General features: G+C 37.0%; 1 protein-coding gene and 1 non-coding gene across 3 annotated transcripts in view; both read left to right on the top strand.

The window, feature by feature from the left end:
• Window positions 1–22,341, top strand: part of NUDT6 (nudix hydrolase 6) — a 69,398-nt gene that overhangs the window by 22,347 nt on the left and 24,710 nt on the right. The gene's annotated exons all lie outside the window — the stretch shown is intronic.
• Window positions 897–1,034, top strand: LOC133058012 (U4 spliceosomal RNA). The gene has a single exon (XR_009693139.1). It is a non-coding gene; the product is annotated as a U4 spliceosomal RNA (small nuclear RNA).

The raw sequence follows: 22,341 nt of genomic DNA, 5'->3' as shown, positions 1-22,341 counted from the left end.
CCACTATTGTATTACTGTTGATGTCTTCTTTTATGGCTATTAATATTTGCCTTATATATTGAGGTGGTCCTATGTTCAGGACATATATATTTATGATATGCCTTCTTAGATTGATCCCTTTATGTACCATCCTTCTTTGTCTTTTGTAATAGACTTTATTTTAAACTCTTTTTTGTCATATAGGAGTGAATTTGAGATTTTTCTTATTTCCAGGGGTAAGATTGTATTGCTATAAACGTCCCTCTTAGAACTGTTTTTGTTTTGCTTAGAATTCTTTGGCTCTCTTTAAATTACATTTGTATGAAGTGGCAGTGCAGAGCATGATAGAATTTTTTTAACTTTTTTTAAAAAATATGTTGATTTAAAATATTGTTAGTTTCAGGTTTTAATTGAATCAGAATATTGAACAAAGAATATTTCAGAATATTGAGCAGAGTTCTTCTGCTAAATAGTAAATTCTTGTTGCTTATCTATTTTATGTATAGTGTTTTGTATCTGTTAATCCCTTACTCCTAGTTTATCACTCCCAACAATGTTTCCTTTTAGTAACTTTGTTACATGAATCTGTTTCTGTTATATATCTATATATATAGATAGATTCATGTCTATTTTTTAGATTCCACTTACAGTTAGTATCTTGTATTAGTCTTTGTCTGACTCACTCAACTAAGTATTCTTTAGATTCATCTATGTTGCTTCACATGGCAATATTTCATTCCTCTCATGTCTGAATAATATTCCGTTGTAAATATATACCACAGCTTCTTAAGTCAGTGGTTTGTTTCTGAGAACAAGGATTTTTTCTGTGCCTTGGTTTTTGTGAATAGTAGTGCTGTGAACTTTATTGGATATGTATCTTTTTAAATTAGAGTTTATGTCTTTCTGGATATGTACCAAGCTTTGAGCAGTGGCACTGTTGTAGCCAGTGAGGTTTATCCAAGGTATGATTATTGTTAATTGGATACATAATCAGGAGTAGGATTATTGGATCATTTGGTTTTTCTGTTTTTAGTTTTTTAAGGAACCTCCATGTTTTCTCCCATAGTAGTGGCTGCACCAGTTTACATTCCCACTAGCTGTGTAGAAGGGTTCCCTTTTCTCCACACACTGTCCAACATTTATTGTTTGTCGACTTACTGCTAATGGCCATTCTGACCAGTATGAGGTGATATACCTCACTGTAATTTTGATTTGCATTTCTCTAAGAGTTAGTGATGTTGCCTGTTGACCATTTGTCTGTCTTTGGAGAAATGACTCATATCCTCCACCCATTTTTTGATTGGTTTGTTTTTTTGTTATTGAGTTGTATGAGATGTTCTTATATTTTGGAAATCAAGCCCTTGTCAGTCTCACCATTTGCAAATCTTTTCTCCCAGTCAATATGTTCTCTTTCATTTTGTTTATGGATTCCTTTGCTGTTTTTGTTTATCCAAATCCATTTTGTTTATGGATTCCTTTACAAATTTGATTAAATCCCACCTGTTTAATTTTGCTTTTTTATTTTTATTTCTTTTCAACACCAAAAACCATTTCAATTAGGGTATAGCCAATTAACAATGTGGTGGTTTCAGGTGAACAGTGAATAAATATACATATATCCATTCTCCCCAAAACTCCCTCCCATTGAGACTGCCACATAACCTTGAGCAGAATTCCATGTGCTATACAATAGGTCTTTGTTGGTTATCCATTTTAAATATAGCAGATATAGCAGTATGTACCTGACCTTCCAGAGTCCCTAACTAACCCTTCCCCCCAGCAACCATAAGTTTGTTTTCTGTGAGTCTCTTTCTGTTTTGTAAGTAACTTCATTTCTATCATTTCTTTGTAGAGTCCACATATAAGGATGTCATATGATATTTATCCTCTGTCTGACTCAACTCATGATACACTCTAGGTCCATGAATGTTGCTGCAAAGCATCTTATTTCATTCTTTCTAATGGCTGAGTAATATTCCATTATATATATGTACCACATCTTCTTCAGCCATTCCTCTGTTGGTAGACATTTAGGTTGCTTCCATGTCTTGGCTATTAGAAACATTGCTGCAGTGAACATAGGAGTGCATGTATCTTTTGGGACCATGTTTTTCTCTGGATATATGCCCAGGAGTAGGATTACAGGGTCATATGGTAGCTCTATTTTTAAGGAACCTCCACACTGATCTCCTGGAGAAGGAAATGGCAACCCACTCCAGTATTCTTGCCTAGAGAATCCAATGGACAGAGGAGCCTGGTGAGCTGCTGTCCATGGGGTCACACAGAGTTAAACACAACTGAAGCGACTTAGCATGCATGCATGCATTGGAGAAAGAAATGGCAAGCCACTCCAGTATTCTTGCTTGGAGAATCCCAGGGACAGAGGAGCCTGGTGGGCTGCCGTCTGTGGGATCGCACAGAGTTGGACACTGCTGAAGTGACCTAGCAGCAGCAGCAGCATACTGGTCTCCACAGCGGCTGTACCAATATACATTCCCACCAAAAGTGCAGGAGAGTTCCCTTCTCCATGTTCTCTCCAGCATTTGTGCTTTGTAATTTCTTGATGCTTAATAGCCGTTCTGACCAGTGTGAGGTGATACCTTATTATAGTTTTGACTTGCATTTCTCTAATAACCAGCAGTGTTGAACATCTTTTCATGTGCCTATTGGCCATCTATATGTCCTCTTTGGAGAAATGTCTGTTCAAGGCCTCTAAACAAAAAGGAATAGATTGTTTGTTTTGATTTTACTAAGCTGTTTGTAAATTTTGGAGACTAATCCCTTATCAGTCACATCATTTGCAAACTTTCCTCCCAATCTGTGGTTTGTCTTTTCATTTTGTTTATTGTTTCCTTTGCTGTGCAAAAGCTTTTGCGTTCAAGTAGCTCCCATTTGTTTATTTTTGCTTTTATTTCCATTATTCTGGGTGATGGATAGAAAAAAGATCCAAATCTGTTTTCCTCTAAGAGTTTTATAGTGCTCAGTCTCACATTTAGGTCTTTAATCCATTTTGAGCTTTTTTTGTGTATGGAGTTAAAGAATGATCTAATTTCTTTTTTTCACACGTAGCTGTTCAGTTTTCCCAGCACCATTCATTGAAGAGGCTGTCTTTCCAACTTTGTGTAGCCTTGCCTCCCTTTGTTATAGATTAATTGACTATAGGTGTATATGCTTATTTCTCAATTTTCTGTCCTGTTTCATTTATCTATATTTCAGTTTTGGGGCCAGTACCATACTGTTTTGATGACTGTCACTTTGTAGTTTAGTCTGAAGTCAGGGAACCTGATTCTTCCAGCTCCTTTTTTCAAGATTGCTTTGGCTATTCAGGATTTTTGTGTCTCCATACAAATTTGGAGGTTTCTTTGTTCTAGTTCTGTGAAAAATGCCGTTGGTAATTTGATAAGGATTACATTGAATCTGTGGATTGCCTTGGGTAGTATAGTCATTTTGACAGTACTGATTCTTCCAATACAGAAACTTTTCATGTTTATGTCTTCAGTTTCTTTCATCAGCATTTTATAGTTTTGTCTTGGATAGGTTTATTCCTAGGTTTTTTATTCTTTATGATGCAATGGTAAATGGAATTGCTTCTTGAATTTCTTTTTCTGATCTTTCATGGTTAGTGTATAGAAATGCAACAGATTTCTGTGTATTAATTTTTTAACCTGCAACTTTACCAAATTCGTTGAGTTCTAATAGTTTTCTGGTAGCTTTAGGATTTTCATGTATAGTATCATGTCAACTGCAAACAGTGACAGTTTAACTTTTTCTATCCTAATTTGGATTCCCTTTCCTTTTTCTTCTCTGATACCTGTAGCTAGGACTTCCAAAACTATGTTGAATAAAAGTGGTGAGAGTGGACATTCTTGTCTTGTTCCTGATCTTAGAGGAAATACTTTCAGCTTTTCACCATTACATATGATAGCTGTATGTTTGTCATACATCAGGCTTTATTATGTTGAGCTGTGTACCCACTACGCCCACTTTCTGGAGAGTTTTGATCATAAATGGGTGCAGCGTTTTTTCAAAAGCTTTTTTTGCATCTGTTGAAATGGTATGGTTTTTATTCTCCAATTTATTGATATGGTATATAACATGGATTGATTTGCAGATGTTGAAAAATCCTTGCATCCCTGGGATGAATCCCACTTGATCATGGTATATGATCTTTTTATTGTTGGATATGAATAGCTAGTATTTTGTTGAATTTTTACATATATGTTCATCAGTGATATTGGCCTGTAATTTTCCTTTTTATGTGTTATCTTTGTCTGGTTTTGGTATCAGGGAGATGGTGACCTCATAAAATGAGCTGGGAAGTTTTCCTCCCTCTGCATCTTTTTAGAACAGTTTGAGAAGGATAGGTGTTAACTCTTCTCTAAATGTTTGATAAAATTTGCCTGTGAATCTATCAGGTCCTGGACGTTTGTTTGTTGGCAGGTTTTTAATCATAATTTCAATTTCAGTGCTTGTGATGAGTCTGTTGATATTTTCTCTTTCTTCTTGGTTTCTGTCTAGGAAGACTGTACCTTTCTGAGAATTTGTCCATTTCTTCCAGGTTGTCTGTTTTACTGGCCTGCAGTTGTTCATTGTAGTCTCTTATGACCCTTGGTATTTCTGCGGTCAGTTGTAACTTCTTTTTCATTCTAATTTTACTGATATGAGTCCTCTCCCTTTTTTCTTGATGAGTCTGGCCAAAGATTTATCAATTTTATGTATTCAAAAAACCAACTTTTAGTTTCATCTTTGTGATTGTTTTGTCACCATTTCCTTTATTTCTGCTCTGATCTCTTTGGTTTCCTTCCTTCTACTAACTTTAGGTTTGGTTTGCTATTCTTTTTCTAGTTGTTTTAGGTGTAAGGTTAGGTTTTTTATTGGAGATTTTTCTTGTTTCTTCAGGTAAGACTTCCTCAAGTTGTTATATTTTATTTATTTTATATTTTGTTTTATATAATATTTTATATAATGTTTTATTAAGTTTATTGTTATAAACTTCCCTTTTAGAACTGTTTTTGCTGCATCCCATAAATTTTGGACCATTGTGCTTTCATTTTCCTTTGTCTCTAGGTATTCTTTTATTTCTTCAGTGATTGTTTAGTGTCATATTTAGGCGCCACATGTTTGTGTTTCTCAGAGTTTTTATTCTTGTAGTTTATTTCTAATCTCATGCCATTGTGAGAAAAGATGCTTGATATGGTTTTGATTTCAAATTTATCAGGGCTTACCTTGTGACCCAGCATGTGGTCAATCCTGGAGAATGTACAGTGTGTACTTGAGAAAAATATGTAGTCTGCTTTTGGATGGGATGCTCTATAAACATCAATTAAGGCCATTTTGTCTAAAGTATCATTTAAGGCCTGCATTTCCTTATTGACTGTCTGTCTGGTTGGTCTGTCCGTTAATGAAAGTGGGGTATAAAAGTTCCCCACTATTATTGTGTTACTGTCAGTTTCTCCCTTTATTAGTATTTGTCTTACATACTGAGGTGTTCCTATGTTGGGTGCGTATGTATCTATAATTGTTACATCATCTTAGATTGAACACTTGGTCATTATCTATTGTCTTTCCTTGTCTCTTATAACAGTCTTTGTTTTAAAGTCTATTTTGTCTGATAGGAGTATTGCTACTCCAGCTTTATCATGATTTCCAAATGTTTAAAATACCTTCTCCCATCCCCCTACTTTGTCAGTAAGCATCTGTAGGTCTGAGGTGGGTCTCTTACAGACAACATATATATGGTTCTTGTTTTTATATCCACCCAGCCAGTCTATGTCTCTTGGTTGGTGCATTTAATCTATTTACATTTAAGATAATTATTGATATGTATGCTTCTACCCTGAGGAGGGGGGGCAGGAGGAGAAGGGGACGGCAGAGGATGAGATGGCTGGATGGCATCATCAACTCGATGGACATGAGTTTGAGTAAACTCCGGAAGTTGGTGATGGACAGGGAGGCCTGGCGTGCTGCAATTCATAGGGTCACAAAGAGTCAGACACGACTGAGCAACTGAACTGAACCGAACTGAACTGAACTGATGCTGCTATTACCATTTTCTTAGTTGTGTTTATTTTTTGTAGCTTTCTTTTTTTTCCCCTCTGTGTTTCCTGCCTAAAGAAGTTCCTTTAGCATTTGTTGTAAAACTGGTTTGGTGCCAAATTCTCTTAACTTTGGCTTGTCTGGAAAGTCTTTGATTTCTTCATCAAATCTGAAGGAGAGGATTTCTGGGTAGAGTATTCTTGGTTATGGGTTCTTCCCTTTCATCACTTGCCATTCTTTTCTGGCCTGTAGAATTACTGTTGAGAAATCAGCTGATACCTTATGGGTTTTCCTGTAGATGTTATTTGTCTTTTTTCCCTTGTTGCTGTTAATATTTTATCTTTGTCTTTAATTTTTATTAGTTTGATTACTGTGTGTCTTGGTGTGCTCTTCCTTGGGTTTATCCTGCCAGGGACTCTGTGCTTCCTGGACTGGGTTGACTATTTCCTTTCTCATGGTGGGGAAGTTTTCAGCTATTATTTCTTCAAATATTTTCTCAGGTCCTTTCTCTTTTTCTCGCTCTTTTTTTCCTTTCTCTCTTCTTCTTTTATTTCTGGGACCCTTATAATGTGAATATGGATGGCATTTAATGTTGTTCCACAGGTCTCTTAGGTTGTCTTAATTTTTTTTTCATAATTTTTTCTATATTCTGTTTTGTGGCATTGATTTCCACCATTCTGTCCTCCAGATCATTTATCCATTCTTCTGCCTCAGTTATTCTTTCCTTCTAGTGTATTGTTCATCTCTGTTTGTTCTTTAGTTCTTCTGGGTCTTTGCCAAACATTTCTTCTATCTTTTCCATTCTTTTTTCTGAGATCCTGGATTATCTTTCCTATTATTATTCTGAATTCTTCTATGTAGTTGCTTATCTCTTCATTTAGTTGTTTTTCTAGGGATTTATCTTGTTCCTTCATCTGGGACATAATTCTATTTCTTTTCATTTTGTTTAGCTTTCTGTGGTTGTGGTATTAGCTCTGGAGCCTGCTGGGATTGTTGTTCTTATTTCTTCTGTTTTCCCTTTGGTGGAAGAGGATAAGTGGCTCATGTAAGCTTTTTGATGGGAGAGACTGGCTGTGTGGAAAACTGGGTCTTGCTCTGGTGGGCAGGGCTGTGCTCAATAAAACTTTAATCCAGTTATCTGCTGATGGGTGGGGCTGTGCTCCCTTCCTGTTAGTTGTTTGGCATGAGGTGACCCAGTCCTGGAGCCTACAGACTCTGTTGTGGGGCTCTTGGCGACCTCCTGGAGAACTCACAAATCTCCTAGGACTGCTGTTGCCAGTGCCCCGTCCCCATACTGCACCACTGCTGACCCCTGCCTTTGGAGGAGACCCTCAAACACTCATAGTTAGGTCTGTCTCAGCCTCCTGTTGGGTCATTGCTCCTTTTCCCTGTGTCCAAGTGTGGACAAGATTTTGTTTGTACCCTCCAAGAGTCTATATCCCCAAATCCTGTGGAATTTCTATAATCAAATCTCACTGGCCTTCAAAGTCAGATTCCCTGGAGATTCCCAGTCCCTTGGCCAGATCACCAGGCTAGGAAGCCTGATGTGGGGCCTAGAACCTTCACACCTAGAACTTCTTTGATATTATTGTTCTCCAGCTTGTGGTCCCCCATCTAGCATGTATAGGATTTGATTTTATTATAATTGTGCCCCTCTTGCTGTTCCATTGTGGCTTCTCTTTTTTCCTTGGATGTGAGGTATCTTGTTTGGAGGGTTCCATTGGCTTCTTATCAATGGTTGTTCTACAGCTAGGTGCAATTTTGCTGCTCTGGCAGAAGATGAACACATGTCCTTCTTGAACCAATTAATTTTGCTTTTATTTCTTTAGCTTTGGGAGGCTTACTTAAGAAAATATTGCTAAGATTTATGTCAGAGAATGTTTTCCCTGTGTTATTTCTGAGGAGTTTTATGAAACTCCTCTTATTTTTTTTCTTATTTTCATAAAAATCTTATGTTTATTTTCATGTATGGTGTGCGGGTATGTTCTAACTTCACTAATGTACATGCTTTCCAGCTTTCCCAACACTACTTGCTAAAGACACTGTCTTTTCTACATTGTATATTCTTTCCACTTTTGTCAAAGATTAATCTGCCATTTCTGAACTCGCTATTCTGTTACACTGATCAGTAATTCTGATTTTGTGCCACTACTATGCTGTTTTGATTACTGTAGCTTTGTACTGTTGTCTAAAGTTTGGAAGAGGTATGCCTTCAACTTCGTTCTTTTTCCTCAGGATTGCTTTGGCAATTCTCAGTCTTCTGTGGTTCCATATAAATGTGAGGGTTATTCTAGTTCTGAGAAGAATATCATGGGTGATTTGATAGGGATCATGTTAAATCTTAGATTGCTTTTGGTAGTGTAGCCTTTTGAACTGTATTAATTCTTCCAATCCAAGAGCATGGGTTATCTTCCCATTTCCCTGGTTATCTTCAATTTCCTTTATAAGTTTTATAATTCTCAGAGTTTAAATCTCTCACATCCTTAGTTAGGTTTATTTCTAGGGTTTTGTTTTTGTTTTTTTTTTATGTTATTTTAAATGAGATAGTACATTTGCTTTCTCTTGCTGACATTCCATTTTTATTTTAAAGAAATAACCAATTTCTATACATTGGTGTTGTATCCCACTACCTTACTGAATTCATTTATCAGTTCTAATAAGTTTTTTTTTTTTTCAGTTTTTCAAGAGAAAGAATATTTCTTTATTTAATTGAAGTATATTTGATTCATAATATTCTGTTAATTTCTACTGTACAGCAAAGTGACTGAACTATATGTAATTTTTTTTTTAAATATTCTTTTACATTCTGATTCATCATAGGATATTGAACATAGTTCTCTGTGCCACACAGTAGAACCTTGCTGCTTATCCATTCCCAGTATTAAAGCCTACATCTGCTACCTTCAACCTCCCACTCCATCCCTTCCCTGTCTCTCTCACAGCCACTAGTCTGTTCTGTATCTGTGATTCTGTTTCACAGATAGATTCATTTCTATATTTTGGAATCCAGATATAAGTGATGCTATGTGTTATTTTTCTTTCTCTTACTTGCTTCACATAGTATGATAATCTCTAGTTGCATCCATGTTGTTGCAGATGGCATTATTTCATTCTTGTTTATGGCTGAGTAGTAGTCTATTGTGTATATTTACCACATTTTCATCCATTCATCTGTGGATGACTGTTTAGATTGATGCCATGACTTTGCTATGTGACACAGGGGTGCATGTTTATTTTGGGGTTAGAATTTTGTCTGGGTATATGGGATTGTTGGACCATATGGTAATTCTGTTTTTAGTTTTCTGAGGAACCTCCATCCTGTTTTCCATAATGGCTGTACCAATTTATATTCCCAGCCAGAGTTTAGAAAGGTTCCCTTTTCTTCACATCTCATCCAGCATTTGTTATTAAAATTTGGAGAGTTTTTAATGGTGACGATTGTAAATTTGATTTACATCTCTCTAATAGATAGCAATGTTGAGCATCTTTGCATGTGCCTTTTGGCCATTTTGTATTTCTTATTTGGAGAAATGTCTGTTTAGGTCTTCTGTCCATTTTTCAACTGGATTTTTGTTTTTCTGTCATTGAGTTGTATGAACTGTTCTTATATTTTGGAAATTAAGCCCCTGTCAGTCACATAATTTTTAAATATTTTCTTCCATTCTGTAGTTTGTCTTTTCGTTTATGTTTTCCTTTGCTGTGTAAATATTTGTTTCATTAGGTCCCATTTGTTTATTTTTGTTATTTCTATTGCCTCAGGAGACTGACCCAAGAAAAAGTGGCATGATTTATGTCAGAGAATGTTTTCCCTGTGATCTCTTCTAGTTTTATGCTGTCATTTCTTATATTTAAATCTTTAAGCCATTTTGCATTTATTTTTGTGTATGGTGAAAGGGTGTGTCTAACTTTGTTAGTTTATGTGTTGTTGTCCAACCTTTCCAGTATTAGTTGCTGAAGAGACTTTCTCCCCCCATTGTATATTCTTCTCTCCTTTACTGAAGATTGATTGTCAGTGTGTGGGTTTCTTCCTGGGTGCTCTGTTCTGTTGCATTGATCTGTTTTTATATCATGCTGTTTTGATCACTGAAACTTTGTAATATTATCTGAAGTTTGGGAGGGTTATGCCCCCTGCTTTGTTCTTTTTTCCTAAGGCTTGTGTTGGCAATTCTGGGTCTTTCATGAATCCTAATTAAATTTTAGGCTTATTCTAGTTCTGTGAAAAATGTCATATCTACTTTAACAAGGATGACATTGAATCTATAGATTGCTTTGTGTAGTGTGGGCATTTTACCAATATGAATACTTCCAATTGAAATGCATAGAATATCTTTCCATTTCTTTAAATCATCTTCACTTTCCTTTATTAATGTCTTAAGCTTTCACCTCCTTGGTTACCTATATTCCTAAGTACTTTATTTTGGGGGTGCAATTTTGAAAAGTTTTTTTTACATTCCCTTTATGATATTTTATTGTTAGTTTAAAGAAATGCAGCCAAATTCTGTTAATCTTGTATCCTGCTACCTTTCTGAGTTCATTTATCAGCTCTGGTAGTTTTTGAGTGACATCTCTAGGGCTTTCAGTATACAGTAAGTCCCCTACATATGAACCTTCAAGTTTCGTATGTTCAAAGATGCAAATGAGCTTTACATCAATGTCAGGGATGAGTGAAATTGCAACTTGGCCATCTGTCTCTTATTGCTGACAATCCTTCAGCTCTACCAACTCTCACCTCCTCTCACTCCTCCAATCTTGCCTGTTCACTGGATGTCAGCCCCTGTATGTCAGCTGTTGAGCTGTATACTACTATCCTTTTCATTGGTAGTATACTGTAAGATGAAAAATGTTTTATTTTTGTGTTCATTTTTTATGTATTATTTATATGACAAGAATTATAAACCTTACAGTACAGTACTATACAGCTGATTGTATTAGTTGAGTACCTACGCTGATTTTGTTGACTTACGAAAAATTGGACTTACAAATGTGCTGTCAGAACAGAACTCAAATTCTTTCATACGCAGGGGAATTGATGTGTAGAATCATATCAACTACATATAATAGAAGTAACCTCTTCCCTTCCAATTTGTATACCTTCTCTTTTTCTGATTGCTGTGGCTATGACTTCCAATAGTATGTTTAATAGAAGAGGTGATAGTGGTCAGCCTTCTTTTTTAAAAAAGTTTCTGTTTTTCCATTCTAGTATAGTTGGTTTACAGTGTTGTGTTCATTTCAGGTGTACAGCTGAGCCCATTAAACATAGATGTATATCCATGCTTCCTTTGGTTCCTTTCCCATATAGGCGGTTACGGAACACTGAGGAGTGTGTGTGCTCTAAGGTAGAGCCCTGCCGATTATCTGTTTTATTTACAGCACTGTGTACACATTAATCTCAAACTCCTCGAAGTTATTCCTTCACTTCACATTTACTCCTTCCTTGGCAGTTAGAAGTCTCTTGTGGGTCTGTGGGTCTGTTTCTGTTTTGCCAATAAGATTATTTGTATCATTGTTTTTTTTTTTTTTTTTCAAAAAAATTCTACATATAAATGACATCGTATTTGTCTTTCTCTATTTGACTTAATTCACTTGGCATGATTATCCATGGGTTCATCTGTGTTTTTTGGCATTGTTTCATTTTTTTCTTTTATGGCTGAGTAATATTCCATTGTATATATGTACCCCATCTTTATCCATTCCTCTGTCAGTGGACATTTTAGTTTGCTTCGATGACTTGGCTATTGTAAACAGCACTGCAGTGAATATTGGAGTGCATGCAGGTACATTTCAAATGATGTTTTTGTCCAGATACATGCCCATTAGTGGGGTTGCTGAATCACATGATAGTTCTATATTTTTTAAGAAACCTCCATACTGTTCTCTCTAGTGGTCCTGCCAATTTACATTCCCACAACAGCATAGTCGGATACCCTTTTCTCCAGTCTTTCACATTTATTGTGTATGGAGTTCTTGATGATCACTATGCTGACTGGTGTGAGGTGATACCTTATTATAGTTCTGATTTGCATTTCTCATACTAATTAGTGATGTTGAGCATGTTTTCATGCACTTTTTGGCCATCTATATACCTTCTTTGGAAAAATGTCTATTTAGGTCTTCTGCCCATTTTTTGTTTTTGTTTTTGTTTTTTAACATTATGTTGCATGAGCCATTTGTTTATCTTGGAGATGAATCCCTTGTCAATCACTTCATTTCCAAACATTTTCTCCCGTTCTGTAGGCTGTTTTTTTATTTTGTGTAGTCTTCCTTTGTGGTGCAAAAACTTTTCAGTTTAATTAGGTCCCATTTTCTTTTATTTTTGTTTATATTTTCATTACTCAGGAGGTGGATTCAAAAAGATAATTGCTGTGATTTATGTCAGAGAGCATTCTGCTTATGTTTTCCTCTAAGAGTTTTATGGTATCTGTCTTACATTTAGGTCTTTAATCCATTTTGAGTTTATTTTTGTGTATGGTGTTGGAGAATGTTCTAATATAATTCTTTCACATATAGTGCCCCAGTTTTCGCTGCATGACTTACTGAAGAGACTCTTTCCTCCATTATATAGTCTTGCCTCCTTTGAAATAGACTAATTGACCATAGGTGCACGAGTTTACTTCTGGGGCTTGTATCATGTTCAGTTGATCTGTACTTTGTTTTTGTGATGGTACCATACTGTTTTGAATCCTGTAACTTTGTAGTATAGTTTGATGTCTGGGAGTCTGGTGCCTCCATTTCATTTTATTTTTCTCTTCTCAAGATTGCTTCGGCTTTTCCAAGTCTTTTGTGTCCCCAAACAAATTTATAAACACTTTTTGTTCTAGTTCTATGAAAAATGCCATTGGTAGTTTGTAAGGGGTTACACTGAATCTATAGATTGCCCTCGGTAGTATAGTAATTTGACAATACTGATTCTTCCAATCCAAGAAGTATATCTTTCCATCTGTTTGTGTCATCTTTGTTGGCTTTCATTGGTGTCTCAGTTTTTGGAGTACAAGTCTTTTGCCTCCTTATGTAGGTTTAGTTTTGATGTGATGGTAAATGGTATTGTTTCTTTAATTTCTCTTTCTGATCTTTCATTGTTAGTGCACAGATGCAAGCAATGTGTGTGTTAATTTTGTATCTTGCAACTTAACTGAATTCATTGATGATCTTTAGAAGTTTTCTGGTAGCATCTTTAGGATTTTATATATATAGTATCATGTCATCTGCAAACTGTGACAATTTTATGTCTCCTTTTCCTATCTGGATTCCTATCATTTGTTGTTTTTCTCTGATTACCATATCTAGGACTTTCAAAATTATGTTGAATTAAAGTGGTAAGAGTGGACATCTTTGTCTCATTTCTGATCTTAGAGGAAATGCTTTCAGGTTTTCACCACAGAGAATGATGTTAGCTGTGGCATGTTATATATAGCCTTTATTATGTTGACATAGCTTCCCTCTATGCTCACTTTCTGGAGAGTTTTTATCATAAATTTTTTTATTTTGTCAAAAGCTTTTTTCTGCATCTATTGAGATGATAGGGTTTTAATTCACTTTTTTCAATGCTGTGTGTTACACTGACTGGTTTGTGCATATTGGACAATCTGCATCTCTGGAATTAAAAATCCCATGTAATCATGGTCTTTGATCCTTTTAATGTATTCTTGAATTTGGTTTGCTAATATTTGGTTAAGATTTTTTTCTTCTATGTTCATCAGTGATATTGGCTTGTAATTTCCTTTTTTTGTGTGATATCTTTGCCTGGTTTTGGTATCAAGGTGATGATAGCTATGTAGAATGAGCTTGGGGTTATTGCTTACTCTGCATTTGGGGGGAACAGTTTGAGGATAGGTGTTAACTCTTCTCTAAATGATAGGATTCACCTGTGAAGCCATCTGATCCTGGACTTGTTTCTTCGAAGATTTTTTTTTTTTAATATTGGATTTATAGTTGATTTATAGTGTCGCTAGTTTCTGCTATATAGCAAAGTGAATCAGTTATCCATATACCTATATATACTCCTTTCTTTAGATTCTGTTATCATATAGGCCATTAAAAAGTACTGAGAAGAGCTCCCTATGGAGAAAGAAATGGCTACCCACTCCAGTATCCTTGCTTGGGAAATCTCATGGACAGAGAGAGGCAGGCTACTGTCCATAGGGTCGCAAAGAGTCGGACACAGTTGAGAGACTGAGAGAAACATTTCCCTGTGCTATACAGTAGGTTCCTGTTTCCTGTTTTACATGTAGTGGTGTGTGTGTCTCAGACCCCATCTACCAGTCTATCCCTCCTGCCCCACCCCCTTTCCCTTGGTAACTGTAACTTTGTTTTCCACATCTGTGACTCTTATTCTTTTGTGAATAGTTTCATTTGTACTGTGTTTTTTTAGATTTCACATATAAGTGATATCGTGTTTGTCTTTCTCTGTCTGACCTACTTCATTCAATATGACAGTCTCTAGGTCGATCCAGGTTGATGCAAATGGCATTGTTTCATTGATTTTTATGGCTGAGTAATAATACATTGTGTGTGTGTATATATATATATATACACACCATGTCATCTTTATCCATTGATGTACATTTATGTTTCTTCTGTTTCCTGGCTATTGTAAAATGCTGCAGTGAACACTGGGATGCATTTATCTTTTTGGCTTATGGTTTTCTCTGGATATATGCACAGGAGTGGGATCATTAGATCATATAGTAGCTCAGTTTTTAGTTTTTTAAGGACCCTCCAGACTGTTTTCCATAGTGGTTATACCAACTTACATTCCCACCAACAATGTAGGAGAGTTTCCTTTTCTATCCAGCATTTATTGTTTGTAGATTGTTTGGCCATTCTGACTGCTGTGAAGTGATACCTTATTGTAGTTCTTATTTGCATTTCTCTAATAATTTGTGATATTGAGCGTTTTTTCATGTGGTTCTTGGCCATCTGTATTCTTTGGAGAAATGTATATTTAGATCTTCAGCCCATTTTTTGATTGGGTTGTTTGGTTTTTTGATATAGAGGTACATGAGTTATTTGTATATTTTAGTGATTAATCCGTGTTGGTCATTTTGTTTCCAAATATTTTCTCCCACTTTAAGCATTGTCTTTCATTTTAAATATGGTTTCCTTTGCTGTGCAAAAGCTTTTAAGTTTAATTAGGTCCCATTTACTTTTTTTATTTTCATTACTCCAGGAGGTGAATCAAAAAAAAAGAGCTTACTACAATTTATGTCACAGTGTTCTCCCCATGTTTTCCTCTGAGAATTTTGTAGTATCAGCCTTACATTTAGGTCTTTAATCCATTTTGACTTTACTTTTGTATATGGTGTTAGAGATACAGAATGTTCTAATTTCACTGTCTTACATGTAGCTCTTCAGTTTTCCCAGCAGCACTTATTGAAGAGATGGTGTTTTCTCCACTGTATGTTCTTGCTCCTATGTCATAAATTAGGTTACCATAGTTCTGTGGGCTTATTTCTGGACTTTCTTTCCTGTTCAGTTGGTCTGTACTTCTGATTCTGTGCCAGTACCATACTGTGTTGATTACTGTAGCTTTCTGTCAAAATAGTATAATCTAAAGTAAGACAGCCTGATTCCTCTAGCTATATTTTCCTTCCTCAAGATTTCTTTAGCTATTTGGAGTCTTTTGTGTTTCCATACTCTTGACTTTAAAAAATGCACACCATGAGAGTTGCAAGCTAAGTTTTATTTGAGCTAAGATGAGAACTTCAGCCTGGGAGATACCACCTTGTATAGCTGAGAAGCTGTTCCACACAGGTAGGGGGAAAGGACACTATATATGTGATACTGCTTAAAGGAAACAGCATGCAGTCAAGCACAAGCACATATTTTTCCAGAAGGTTTCTTCTAGTCATGAGAAATAGATGTCACCAGAAAGGATTTTAATGATTTTCTAGATACAAGAAGATATAAGAATTGCGCTTATAAAATCAGCTGCTGAGAATTTCTTAACTATCTGACGACTTATCCTGCCAGTTTTTCCCTGAGCACAGAGTGCCTCATTTCTGCTCTCCACTCTGAACTCCTTCAGGGGTTGTCAAAGCTCAGCCACTGCAGCAGCACATGATTTAATCCTTGTAGAGGTAGATGGCAAGCACCCATGGCAAGTGCCAATTTGTAGTTGACAGGACCTTCTCATGATCATAAGTTAGACCGTACTTGGGAGGCATTTCATGACCATTTCATACAACGGTGCTAGGAAGGCTCATTCCTAGCTCTGGCAAAGATTTCACAGGCCACTCAGTGTGCTATTACTGGATTAGGTCTTATCATCAGTAATCAAAGGGGCTTCTGGACCAACCTGTCTTAATCTGTTGTAATCCAGGAAAGATTTCCTCTTGTTTCTTCCCATATTTAGAAGTATATTATAATCATTGGTCACACACTGAAATATATATGTGATCTACTGCTTCAAGTTGCCTTGACATCATCATTTTTGGAGGTTCACTTACCCATTTTGTAATACAGGAAACAATAATCTTGTAGACAAGGCAAAATACAAATAATACATCGAGTAACAGTAGAGTTATAACTAAATACTTAAGAGCTTCTCACGCTAAACCAGTTTTTGAAGAGGTCATCAAGACTAGGGAGTGGGTCACTTAAGGCAGAAATCTTATTTTTTATATGGTTCATTAAACATGTTATAGTAGAGGATTCATCAGGTATAAAAACATAGCATTCAGTTTGAATTATGGCACCAGTATCTCCCTGAGATGCTATAAGGATGACAAGGGCGATGCTGTTTTATAGTACTGCTTTGGTCATCATAGAGACCTCAGAATTCAGTAGGCTGATAGCCTTGTTACTATTATTTAAAGCTTGTTGAGTAAAATTTAAGGCTTCAATATGACCAATTACATTATTCAACCCTATTGAAGGTGCAAAATGGCTGCTACATGGTCATATTGGTAGAATATAGAGCTCTTGACCCATCGGGCTCATACCAATGGTAGATTGGCTAGAATCATCCCTAAATTGTTATATATATGACCTTGAGTCCATGAAAATCTGAGGGTACACTTTCCTGTGTGTCTCACTGGAAGCCAAGGCCATACATTAGTACCACAAATCTACTGAGTCCCATTAGGTACAACCCAGTGAATCTCTGGTCATCTGATACAGTCAGTCCCATACCAGTCGCTTTCTGTAAGGGTAATAATATATAGTCATTGTTCATAAGGCACCCAATCTAGTTTTCTAATGTTCAGTTCAGTCGCTCAGTCATGTCCAACTCTTTGCAACCCCATGGACTGCAGCACTCAGGGCTTCCCTGTCCATCACCAATTCCCAGAACTTGCTTAAACTCATGTCCATCAAGTCGGTGATGCCATCCAACCATTTCATCCTCTGTCATCCCCTTCTCCTGCCCTCAATCTTTCCCAGCATCAGGGTTTTTTCCAATGAGTCAGTTCTTCACATCAGGTGGCCAAAGTATTGGAGTTTCAGATTTAGCATCAGTACTTCCAATGAATTTTCAGGACTGATTCCTTTAGGATGGACTGGTTGGATCTCCTTGCAGTCCAAGGGATTCTCAAGAGTCTTTTCCAACACCACAGTTCAAAAGCATCAATTCTTCAGTGCTGAGCTTTAGCTTTCCTTATGGTCCAACTCTCACATCCATATATGACTACTGCAAAAACTATAGCTTTGACTACATGCACCTTGTTGACAAAGTAATGTCTCTGCTTTTTAACACATGATCTAGGGGTTGGTCATGGCTTTTCTTCCAGGGAGCAAGCATCTTTTAATTTCATGACTTCAGTCACCATCTGCAGTGATTTTGGAGCCCAATAAGACAAAGTGTGTCACTGTTTGCATTGTTTCCCATCTGTATTGAAGTGATGGGACTGGATGCCATGATGTTAGTTTTTGAATGTTGAGTTATAAGCAGCTTTTTCACTCTCCTCTTTCACCTTCATCAAGAGGCTCTTTAGTTCCTCTTTGCTTTCTGCCATGAGGATGGTGTCATCTGCATATCTCAGGTTATTGACGTTTCTCCCAGCAATCTTGATTCCAACTTGTGCTTCATCCAGCCCAGCATTTTGCATGATGTACTTTGCATATAAATTAAATAAGCAGAGTGACAAAATATAGCCTTGACGTACTCCTTTCCCTGTTTCGAATGAGTCTGTTGTTCCATGTCCGTTTCTAACTGTTGCTTCTTGACCTGCATACAGATTTCTCAGGAGGCAGGTAAGGTGGTCTGGTATTCCCATCTCTTTCAGAATTTTCCACAGTTTATTGTGATTCACACAGTAAAAGGCTTTGGCGTTGTAAATAAAGCAGAAGTAGATGTTTTTCTGAAACTCTCTTGCTTTTTCTATGATCCAACAGATATTGGCAGTTTGATCTCTGGTTCCTCTGCCTTTTCTAAATCCAGCTTGAACATCTGGAAGTTCTCGGTTCATGTACTGTCGAAGCCTAGTGTGGAGAATTTTGAGCATTACTTTGCTAGCGTGTGAAATGAATGCAATTGTGCAATAGTTTGAACATTCTTTGGGATTGCCTTTCTTTGGGATTGGAATGAAAACTGACCTTTATGAGTCCTGTGGCTACTGCTGAGTTTTCCAAATTTGCTGGCATATTGAGTGCAGCACTTTCACAGCATCATCTTTTAGGATTTGAAATAGCTCGACTGGAATTCCATTGCCTCCACTAGCTTTGTTCACAGTGATGCTTCTTAAGGCCCACTTGACTTCACACTCCAGGATGTCTGGCTCTAGGTGAGTGATCACACCATAGTGGTTATCTCGGTCAGGAAGATCTTTTTTTATATAGTTCTTCTGTGTATTCTCACCACCTCTTCTTAATATCTTCTGCTTCTGTTAGGTCCCTACTGTTTCTGTCCTTTATTGTGCCCATCTTTGCATGAAATGTTGCCTTGGTATCTCTAATTTTCTTGAAGAGATCTCTAGTCTTTCCTATTCTATTGTTTTCCTCTATTTCTTTGCACTGATCTCTGAGGAAGGCTTTCTTCTCTCTCTTGCTATTCTTTGGAACTCTGCATTCAGATGGGTATACCTTTCCTTTTCTCCTTTGCCTTTAACCTCTCTTCTTTTCTCCTCTATTTGTAAGACCTCCTCAGTCAACCATTTTGCCTTTTTGCATTTCTTTTTCCTGGGGATGGACTTGGTCACTGCCTCCTGTACAATGTCATGAACTTCTCTTGTAATTTAACGTATCAAATGAATCTAGTTTATATCTCTCTTTGGAATGTTTCAGGGGCCTTTTGAAGCATCTTAAAGTTAGCTAGAGGTTTAAAAGACTTCATTAGAATTTGATTTAGAAAGTTTTGTCAAAGAATATCAAAAGCGTTTAGAACACTCAGTCAGATAGGATCTTAAGTCACTCTGAATCCATAGTTATTCACTTAGCAAAAGTAGCAGTAAAAGATTTTGAAGGCAAATACAGAGCAGATCACTTAGGAAACTTGTACCATGCACAAGATTCCTTTCTTGTGGTCCATTTTCCACAAAACTTTCTCTAGCCATCACTTAATTTTCCTGTCAATAAACAGTCACCCATTAAGTCAGACCTACTTCCTTTTCCGTTAATAAAATGTCATTCCATTCCTCATGCCTTCTTTACTGAAAACACACATCCTCTTTTCCTTAAGTATCCATGAAGTGACCTTTATATTAGCATTCTATAGATTGTGAACATAAATACTAATGATAATTCTAGAAGGATTTGCCTTCTTACAGTGCCATCTTAGGATGGCACCAAACATATTCATTAAGAATCCAAGATACCTTTAATTTCCCTGTATGAGGAAGCCAGTGATCAGTAAATAATGTTTCAGTATGTTATTTTATTTGGGAATGACCTAGCTATTCAATAAACTTCTGTCAGTTAATATTGCACAACCTTAGCCATTCAGTTTACCAAAAACTAGAGACTAAAACATAATTACTCTTAATAGAATTTATCTAGAAGCTGTTATCTCATTTACATTTTCTTTCCTTAAAAGTTTCTTCACATTGTTACTTTCTTCACAAGTTACTTTCCTTGGTGACAGATGTGTAACAAACATAATAAGATCTTATTTAGCATATATTAAACCTAGGCACAGTGAAAGTATTATAGTGTATACGTTAGTCATTTACATCATGTCTGACTCTTTGCAGCCCCACATACTGCCCACCAGGTTCCTCTGTCCCTTGAATTCTCCAGGCAAGAATACTGGAGCTGGTAGCCACTCCCTTCTCAAAGGGTCTTCCTGATCCAGGGATCAAACCTGTGTCTCCTACATTGCAGGCAGATTGTTTACCGTCTGAGCCACCTATGTAATAAATTTAATGTTGATAACTCAGGACATATCTATATTAATTAGATCAAAAGACTTAAAGACTAATACTGCTCCTGGGTGGCAGATCAGCCCCAGGGCGGTCAGCCACAGCAGAGACCAGGGAGCCCTCTGTTCCTGGGCGTTCTCCAGCATCAGCTGCAACCTCTCCCGAACCCATTCCCAGCCACTCCAGTAAGGCCTTTGCCTCAACCCCGGGCTGCACATTGACCGATACTCAACAGTCAGTGAACATTTACATGCTCAACAAGGACTAGCACTGGAACAGCCAGGGCGCCATGCATGTCATTTAGCTAAGTGGAGTGGCTGAAGGGCATGTCCCTGCTACTTAAGGCCTGACAAAACATGGTCCACTGAAGGGAATGGCAAACCACTTCAGTATTCTTGCCTTGAGAACCCCATAAACAGTATGAAAAGGCAAAAAGATATGACGCTGAAAAATAAGCCCTCAGGTGAGTAGGTATCCAATATACTACTGGGGAAGAGCAGAGAAATAGCTACAGAAAGAATGAAGAGGTTGAGCCAAAGCAGAAACAACGATCAGTTGTGATTGTGTCAGGTGGTGAAAGTAAAGTTTGATGCTGTAAAGAAAAATATTGCTTAAGAACCTGGACTGTTAGGTTCATGAATCAAGGTAAATTGGACGTGGTCAAACAGGAGATGGCAAGTGTGAACATTGACATTTTTAGGAATCACCATTTTGGTGAACTAAATGAATTTAGTGAATTCATCATTTTAGTGAACTAAAATGGACAGGAGTGGGTGAATTTAATTCAGATGACTGTTATATCTACTAACAGTTATGCTACTACTGTTATATCTACTTTAAGGGCAAGAATCCCTTAAAAGGAATAGAGTAGCCTTCATAGTCAACAAAAGAGTCCAAAATACAGTACTTGGGTGCAGTCTCAAAAATAACAGAATGGTTTCAGTTCATTTCTAAGGCAAATCTTTCAACATCATACTGAACCAAGTCTGTGTGCCAACCACTAATGCTGAAGAAGATGAAGTTGAACAGTTCTCTGATGACCTACAAGACCGCCTAGAACTAACACCAAAAAGAGATGTCCTTTTCATCATAGGGGACTGGAATGCAAAAGTAGGAAGTCAAGAGATACCAGAGTAAACAGGCAAGTTTGACCTTGGAATACAAAATGAAGCAGGGCAAAGGCTAACTGAATTCTACCCAGAGAATGCACTGGTCATAGCAAACACCCTCTTCCAACAATACAAGAGATGACTCTACACATGGGCATCACCAGATAGTCAGTACCAAAATCAGATTGATTCTGTTCTTTGTAGCTGAAGATGGAGAAGCTCCATACAGTCAGCAAAAACAAGACTGGGAGTTGACTGCTGCTCAGATCATGAACTCCTTATTGCAAAATTCATGCTCAAATTGAAGAAAGTAGGGGAAACCACTAGGCCATTCAGGTATGAACTGTTTCAAATCCCTTATGATTACACAGGGGAGTTGACGAATAGATTCAAGGGACTATATCTGGTAGACAGAGTGTCTGAAGAACTATGGATAGAGGTTCGTAACATTGTACAGGACATGGTGACCAAAACCATCCCCAAGGGAAAAAAAAATGCAAGAAGGCAAAGTGGTTGTCTGAGGAGGCCTTACAAATAGCTGAGAAGAGAAGCGAAAGGCAAAGGAGAAGGGGAAAGATATACTCAACTGAATACAGAGTTCCAGAGAATAGAAGGAGAGATAAGAAAGCCTTCTTGAGTGAACAATGCAAAGAATTAGAGGAAAACAGTAGAATGGAAAAGACTCAAGATCTCTCTACGAAAATTGGAGATACCAAGGAAGTATTTCATGCAAAGATAAGCATGGTAAAGGACAAAAACACCAAGGACAGAACAAAAGCAGAAGACATTAAGAAAAGGTGGCAAGAATACACAGAAGAACTATCTAAGAAGCTCTTAATGACCCTTGTAACCAAGATGGTGTGGTCACTCACCTAGAGCCAGACCTCCTGAAATATGAAGTCAAGTGGGCCTTAGGAAACATTACT

The sequence above is a fragment of the Dama dama genome, chromosome 5, assembly GCF_033118175.1.
Source record: "Dama dama isolate Ldn47 chromosome 5, ASM3311817v1, whole genome shotgun sequence".
NCBI classification, from domain to species: Eukaryota; Metazoa; Chordata; class Mammalia; order Artiodactyla; family Cervidae; genus Dama; species Dama dama.
This window is presented reverse-complemented; position numbering and strand designations above follow the sequence as displayed.